Source organism: Asparagus officinalis, chromosome 5 (genome assembly GCF_001876935.1).
Source record: "Asparagus officinalis chromosome 5, Aspof.V1, whole genome shotgun sequence".
Lineage (NCBI taxonomy): Eukaryota > Viridiplantae > Streptophyta > Magnoliopsida > Asparagales > Asparagaceae > Asparagus > Asparagus officinalis.
This window is the reverse complement of record NC_033798.1, coordinates 17,083,945-17,092,504: the sequence shown is the minus strand read 5'-3', so window position 1 is coordinate 17,092,504 and position 8,560 is coordinate 17,083,945.

The following is an 8,560-nucleotide window of genomic DNA, read 5'->3' as shown; positions in this document are numbered from 1 at the left end:
GTACATCTACTATTGACAATGTATCTTTTAGATGGTATACAAAAGAATTTGTGCATCCTCTAATCATCTTTGTGCATCTTGCTTCTTCAGATAACTTGTAGGAGGCATACGTGGATTTTGGGAATAAAGAGGCTAACACATCCATAAGGGGTAACTCATTTCTGTTGGTTGTAGTCTCTTTATTCTTCTTTGGTACTTATATTCTTTTACATCAGATTTCTCCATTGATGATTTTGACGAGGAAGGCTTGATAGCGGACACTCCTACACTCCACTTCATGTATAGCTCTCCTCAATTTGATGGCCAGTTACCCGGAGATATATTTTCCGAGCCTACGTTCGATAAGAATCTTGAGGATGATTCTTTCGAAGGTATATGCCTCCTCCCAAATTAATTATAGGACTAGCCAATTTTGACTAATGCAGCTATAATGTGATGCCTCTGAGAATTCTGACTTGTATTTAACAGGAGTTTTTGTTGAGAATGACCCTGTTGAGCCGGCTATGGGACCAACTACACCAGTTGATACACCCCCAGCCGTTACACCTCCATCACCCCCAGTGACTCAAGAGGGTATGAATACTATTTATTTACTCTTCAAGGTCTTTTTCTGACGGTTTTATCTTTATCTCTTTTTTTTTATCGTGCAGGGCCTTCTTCTCGTCTTCATATTCTGGCGAGGGAGTTGTTATCTGATGATGATCCTGAGAAGATTGTCATCTGTATAGAAGTCCGCTCCTTCTTCTCTTTCATGAATGCTATGATTGGCAAGCTTTTCCATGGTGGACTTTCTCTTCGCCAATTCAAGCCTTTCCTTGATTCTAAAGTCAATTTGATAAGGGAAGCGGGACATCCAGATTTGGCACAGGCTATAGTTGATGACCTTGATTGCCTAGAGCATGAGCTTCAGATGTTTCGTGAGCTCCGAGATGCAGGTGCCTCCTCATTTATTGCTGCCGAGCTGGACACCCGCTTACAGTCATCACGCGAGACTCAGATTTTTACTGAGCTCGAGATTCAGATGCAGCGGGGCCGAGTAGATCGAGTTAAGACGAGCCTTGCTACTAGATTATCTTCGCTTGCCGAGCTCGATCTTTCTATTACCTCCTGTGCGACCGAGATAGACCAGCTCAGAAGAACACTCCGTGAAAAAGAGGAGACTTTGGATATTCTTCAGATGACGAAAGCACAGGATCAGCAAACCCACACTGCTTTATCTGATGAGTTGAGATCCCTGGAGCAGAAGCTAGCCGAGACAGAAGAGATCGCTGCGAGGACTTCAGCCACCACCGAGGAGTCCATCAGGGCTGAACTTAGGCAAGCTTATGATGAGAAGCTTTCTAAGATCAGTCAGCAGATTTTTGGTCATGGTCTTGATGTATGATTTTGTTTGCTGAACACTTTGACTTTTGATTCTCTTAGTGAAACTTGCTTTCGTCTTTATTATGATTCGTCATTCCATTTGAAATGATTGACCACAATACTCATAGGATTTTTGGCAAACCCTCAGCCATCAACGGGTTTGATGAGCCTTTACCGACTACCGTTTGAGTCGGGCTAGCATGCGGATTGTTTAAATCCGTTCGCATGTAACGTTATGCTCGGAGATTGAATTCTCCGAGACTTTGTGCTATGATGTCGAATACATAGACTTCGCCATTGTTACGGGAATAGGCTACCCGGCGACACGTGTTAGGTGTTGACTTTAGGATTTTTGGCTAACCCCCAGCCTTCAACGGATTTGATTAGCCTTTACCGACTACCGTTTGAGTCGGGCTAGCATGCGGATTATCGGAATCCGTTCCGCATGTAACGTTGTGCTAAGGGAATGAACTCCCTTAGACTTCGTGCTATGATGTCGAATACATAGACTTCGCCATTGTTACGGGAATAGGCTACCCGGCGACACGTGTTAGGTGTTGACTTTAGGATTTTTGGCTAACCCCCAGCCTTCAACGGGTTTGATTAGCCTTTACCGACTACCGTTTGAGTCGGGCTAGCATGCGGATTATCGGAATCCGTTCCGCATGTAACGTTGTGCTAAGGGAATGAACTCCCTTAGACTTCGTGCTATGATGTCGAATACATAGACTTCGCCATTGTTACGGGAATAGGCTACCCGGCAACACGTGTTAGGTGTTGACTTTATCCCTACTTAGGCTTCGGGATAAAATACCCCAGAATCGGACTCTGGTGTCTTTTTGTTCGGAAAAAGACTAAACCGGCGACGCGTGTTAGGCGTCGGCATATCCTTTCTTAGGATTCAGGATGAAATTCCCCATGCGTGTAAGGCATGGATTTTGGTGTTATTAATAACAGCCTGCCGCAATGTTGAATATGCGGGCGAGTGTTCTTTTCAACGGTTAAGAACTAACCGGCAGCGCGGGTTAAGCGCAGACTTATCCTTGCTTAGGTTTCAGGATAGAATACCCCAGAATCGAACTCTGGTGTCTTTTTCTACGGAAAAAGACTAAACCGGCAGCGCGTATTAGGCGCAGACTTATCCCTGCTTAGGATTCGGGATAAACTTCCTAGGATGAATCCTAAATTGATAAATTTCGGAAAAGATCGATGCGGGAAAGGCAGAATTTTATATTCTATTTCCCGGTCTTCTTTTAGGGTGAAGGCGAACCCGAAAACAAGGAAGGAAGAATTTTATATTCTATTCCCTGATCCTGGAAAGGAAGAATTTTATATTCTATTTCCAGCGAGGAAGAAACTAGAAGTGGGGTGTCCACTCCGAGAATCTGGAAAATTTAGATAAACTTGCCTTTTATAGGATGAGTTATCTAAACTGAAAATGGGTTCTTCGTTTATCGAAGTGGAATTTTCAACTCCGGTTATAACCATGAACAAGGTTTAACCAAAGAGAAAAAGGGAAGGAGTTCTTTCGTTTATCGAAAAGGGACTCCGAACTGAAAGTGGACCTCTTGCTCATGGAGAGAATCAAGAGGGCCAGAAAAACATTTTTGGTGGACTCACTGTCAATTGAAATTGATCAGTGAGGGATTTTGGTGGTGAACAATGATTTTGGGTTATCCTCTAGAATATTAAGTGTAATATTCTTCAAGGAACTTCCCGGTAAACGAGTTATCCTGAATGTACTAGGGATAGTACTTTTTCAGGAACTTCCCATTTATTGGCATTAATTGCCTGGCGCCCTCTTGAGTAATCAGGCGATATGCGCCGTTTGAATAGACTGTGTCTATTACAAACGGTCCTTCCCATTTGGGTTCGAATTTACCTTTCTTCTTGGAGGTGAGAATTATTGGTCGGCGAGCAGCGAGGACCAGATCTCCTTCCTTGAAGCTTCTCTGTCGGACTCTTTTGTTAAAAGCCCTTGACATCCTGGCTTGGTAAAACTCGATGTGTTGTTGAGCCTCCAAACGCTTTTCATCCAGCCTCTCGAGCTCTTCGAGACGCTTCTGATGTTGTTCTTCGGTCGTCATCTCCGTTGCGAGAGCGATCCGAAGGGAGGGAATTTGAATTTCCAAAGGTAGCACCGCTTCGCATCCATATACTAACGAGTACGGAGTAGCTCCCGTAGGAGTGCGTATGGTGGTGCGATAAGCCCAGAGTGCTTCACCGAGTTTATCGTCCCAGTCTCGTTTATTGGTCTTCACGAGCTTTGACAAGATCTTGATGATCGTCTTGTTAAACGCCTCCGCTAATCCATTCGCGACGGGATAATAAGGTGTTGATGAAACGTCTTCAATTTTGAACTTGTTACAAAATCTGATGAAGGCGTTGCTTATAAATTGCGGACCGTTGTCATGAATGATCCGTCTTGGCACGCCGTGTCGGTAGATGACATGATGCTTGATGAAATTAATGACGTTGTTCGTCTTCACTTCTCTAAGCGGAATCGCTTCAGCCCACTTTGAGAAATAATCTGTGATCGCGAGGATGAACCGATCACCTTTGACTGAAGGGGGAAAAATAGGACCGACTATGTCCATACCCCAAGTCTCGAACGGCCATGAAGTGGTTGACGTGTGCAACTGCTCTGGCGGTTGATGCATATAATTCGCATGTATCTGGCAAGCGTGGCATTCTCGTGCGTATTCGATTGCGTCACGAACCATCGTTGGCCAGAAATATCCCATCCTCCTGATGCGATCATACAGTTTAGGACCGGGCTGATGCGCACCACATTCTCCTTCGTGTGCTTCCTTAAGAACTTCCTTTGCTTCTCTGTTCGAAAGGCATCGGAGTAAAAGACCGTCGTACCCTCTACGGTATAATGTATGGGTTTCAGTATTATAGAAGAATCTTGGAGCTCTTCGGCGGATTGATTCCTTTTCTTTTACATCCTCTGGCAAGATACCATATTGGACGTAGTCGATGATAGGAAAACGCCAATCTCGGGACTCAGACCCAATTTGAGTTGAATTCACCTCTTTGGCGTTCACGTTTCTATCCTCTTCTTCTTCAATCTCCGTACTGTATATGGGTACGCAGAGTTGATGCGTCCGTACTGTGACTAACAGCTCAGCTTCGGGAGGCTGTGCCAGTGATACTGCTAGTGCCGCCAGTGCGTCTGCATAAGCGTTCTGGAGACGAGGGATGTATTCAATAAAGAATTCTTCGAAAGATTCTGCCATTTTGATGGCTTCCTGGTGGTACGGGATCAGGTCTTGATTCCTGACTTCATACTCACCGCGAACTTGGTTGACTATCAATTGCGAATCTCCAAAAGCTTCGAGATATTCGACCCCCAGCTCTTTGGCGAAACTGAGTCCAATGAGAAGCGCGTTGTATTCGGCAACATTATTGGAGCACGGACTAGTCAACGAATAAGCCCGAGGCATCACGTGCTTTCCAGGGGAGATTAAGACGACTCCAACTCCAGAGGAAACTGTAGGACATCCCGGGGTTATTACTCTATTAACTGCCCTTGAGGCACCATCGAAGTATAATTGCCATACTTGTTGGTGTGATGTGGTGTTAACCTCGTGGGTTTCATCCGGCAAGTCATCATATACTTCTGCCGTATCTGTGGTCGGGTTTGCCGCCAAAAGGTCACAAATCGCCTGTCCTTTTATCGACTTCTGCTGCTTGAAGTGCAAATCGTATTGGGACAAGAGAAGGGCCCACTTCGCTAGACGCCAATTCATAGAGGCCGGTTGCGTCATAAACACCCGTACTGGATTAACGTTGGAGATAACGTAGATCGTCTGTCCCACCAGGTAATGCCGCATCTTTTGCATCGCAAATACCAATGCAAGGCATTCTTTCTCAATCATCGGATATCGAGACTCAGCGCCTACCAAGGTCCGACTGAGGTAATAAACTGCCTGTTCGTGACCGTTATCATCGTCTTGCGCTAGTAAGGCACTTATCGAGTGGTTCATCGCCTTGAGATAAATCAAGAACGGTTTACCAGATTTCGGTGCAACGAGAACAGGAGGGTTCGCCAGATATGTTTTGATATCTTCGAACGCTTTTTGGCAGGCATCATCCCAGATGAATGATACTCCTTTCTTGTTCAGCTTAGAGAACGGTTGGCACTTCCCAGAAAGATTTGAGATGAAACGCCGGATATAAGCTAAACGCCCTTGCAATCCTCTGAGTTCTCTCAGATTCCTCGGGGGCTGCAATTCATGTATCGCCTTCACCTTATCAGGATCGATATGTATACCCTTAGTGGTGACGACGAACCCAAGAAATTTTCCGCTGGACATTCCAAGAAATGATTTAGTGGGGTTCATCTTCAACTGATGACTCCTCATGAGATCGAACATTGTCTTCAAATCCTTGATGTGATCTTCCTTGTTGCGGCTTTTCACAACCAAATCATCAACGTAACATTCGACTGTTTTCCTGAGATGTTCTTGGAAAATCTTAGTCATCGCTCGCTGGTATGTGGCACCGGCATTCTTCAGGCCGAAAGGCATCACCGTATAGCAGAAAACGCCGAGGGGTGTTCTAAACGCCGTATGCTTCTCATCCTCTGGATGCATCTTGATCTGGTTATATCCCGAAAATCCATCCATGAAGGACATCCTCTCAAATCCACATGTATTGTCGATAATGACATCCGTGATCGGGAGAGGGAAATCGTCTTTCGGACATGCTTCATTCAGGTTCCTGAAGTCGATGCAAATCCTGATTTTGCCATTCTTCTTCATGACGGGAACGATGTTGGCTAACCAGTCTGGATGTTGTTCCTCTCGGATAAATCCTGATTCGATCAACTTCTTAACCTCTGCCTCAATGGCTTCCATAATCTGCGGACGAAACCGTCTTTGCTGTTGCTTGACAGGTTTGGCATCCGGCTTGATATCGAGGCGGTGCATTGCGACATTGGGGTCGAGCCCTGGCATGTCTTCATAATTCCATGCGAAGACGTCGATATATTCCCTGATGAGAGCAATCAATTCCTCCTTCTCATCTGGGGGAAGACTGTCGCTGATGAATATAGGCTTTGGGTTAGCTTCATCACCCATGTTAATCTGGACTATTTTATCTTCAGTGGGTGGTTCTCTTTGCTCGAACCTATCGCCATACTGCATATTCAGATGGTGAACCCACGGGTCTTCCCATGTTGGCATTTGATCGTCGTCTTCCATGGTGGATGGATCAGCTGTAGTCATGTTCGCCATTAGGGTTTTGAAAACTTCTCCCAGACTTGTATCGGAGTCCCACTCTGAAGCATCGGGAGAGTATCCCTTCTTGGCTTTGTTAGCAATTTGATCGATAATTTGCCAACCACATTCGTCATCTGATGAAACATAACCTAAGCCTCGCCCATATTTATAATAATCCTCAGGTTTACCTTTTGGTACATATACTGCTTTGGCTGGATTACGAGGACCTCGATCGAAGTATAAACCTTCTCCGAGTGTGAAATCGTAGCCCTGCTTTTCCATGAGCTTGCGCGCTTCTGGACTATACTTGGATAGATGTCGACCAGGTTTGTCATCATCTTCGTCTTCACTTAGGAAATGATCTGGTAACGGAGAGCTTTTTCCTTTACCGTAAATCACTTCTTTAGCACCTCTTACTTTGTTCGGGATGACCATGGTTGTTCCGAAAGAATGCTGGAGGTGTTCCTTCGTTACATAGGATGATCGGATCGGCATATACAACTCAGGATTGTCGTACAGCTCTTTTATCACATCATCAAGAGACAAGGAGTACTCTAAATCATCTTTTATTGCAATATCGGCAAGTTGCCAGTTACAACCTCCATCTGACGATTGTTCATCGTCAAGATTGATTACAAAGGGTACAATGTCATTTAAAACAAAACCGCCATTGTAATCGAATCCGGCTTCAGAATCAGCTTCTTCTCCGCTGTCTGTGCCCTGGGCCGATGGTTCAGTATCGGATTCGTTACCATAAAGGAGAGAATCGGTGAAATAATTCTCATACCCCTTGAATGGTTGCTTATCCGCGACCACCGTCCTAACCTCATTGTCAGTGTCGACATACTTCAAACACTGATGGAGAGTAGAGGGAATTATCACGTTACTATGGATCCAAGGCCGACCCAATAGTAAGTTGTACGAAGTCTCCGCATCGATCACATAACACGTGACTTCTGTCTTCAGATCTCCCATCTGGCACTTCACCCGGATCTTACCCAAGGGTCTTGACCCACTAGTGTTGAATCCATAAATAACAGTGCCTGTGGACGCCAACTTGCTTACTGGGATGCCGAGGAAATGCATCAATCGAAGCGGCATAATACTCACAGCAGAACCCGGATCCACTTGGATTCGGTTGACTTGGCTGGAGCCAATGTATCCGACGAAATATAACGGCCGATCGTGGTTCGAATTCTTCGTCTGCATATCTTCTTTGGTGAAAGTAATGCAGGGAAGGTTCTTAGTCGCTATGTTGCACTGTTGACTCAGCGGTTCTGGCTGTTCAGGTATCGGCTTGACTTGAGTCAGAAATACCTCTGCATTGGCCAAAGCTTCTTGTAGGGCCTCCCTGGTTTCTTTGGATAATCGCAGCAACTCATACAGCGTTATCCGTGCAGGAATGTTGGCTAATTGCGCCATAATGTCGAAGCTATGCGGAGTCTTCGAGCTTTCCGGTTTGTCTCTTCCAATTGGACGACTGAAACGAGACTGCTTCGGATTCTGTACCTCTTGGGGATTCTTCTCTTTTGGTTTATTCACCGGTTGTCGTAGAGCTTCTTTACCCGGTGTGGGACTTGCAATCACTCCCATCTCCGTGAGAGTTTTGGCTGGTCCCCGCTTGTTCACCCCCTGCTCACTAGGTGGCGGATAATTGTAGTGGTATTCATTTCCGCTCCGTGTCGCAAAAGCTTCTTGTTCTTCTTCAGAGAGCAGGAAAGTGGAGATTCTTTCGTCATCTTCCCCTGGGATAGCAGAGACTCCATAACAAGACTTCCCTTTTCCTTTAGACTTCCTCCCGGATGACGAACCGGCCCATTGTTCATCTCCAATCAGATCTGGATGAACCCAAAGGATTTCGCCATTTGGGGTTGTGTGCGGCACAAGTCCCTTTTGGCGCTGTCCGTGCGGATCGTCATTCACCGTCTTCATCCCGACTTTGGTGACGCGTTTTGGCTCGAACCAAGTTG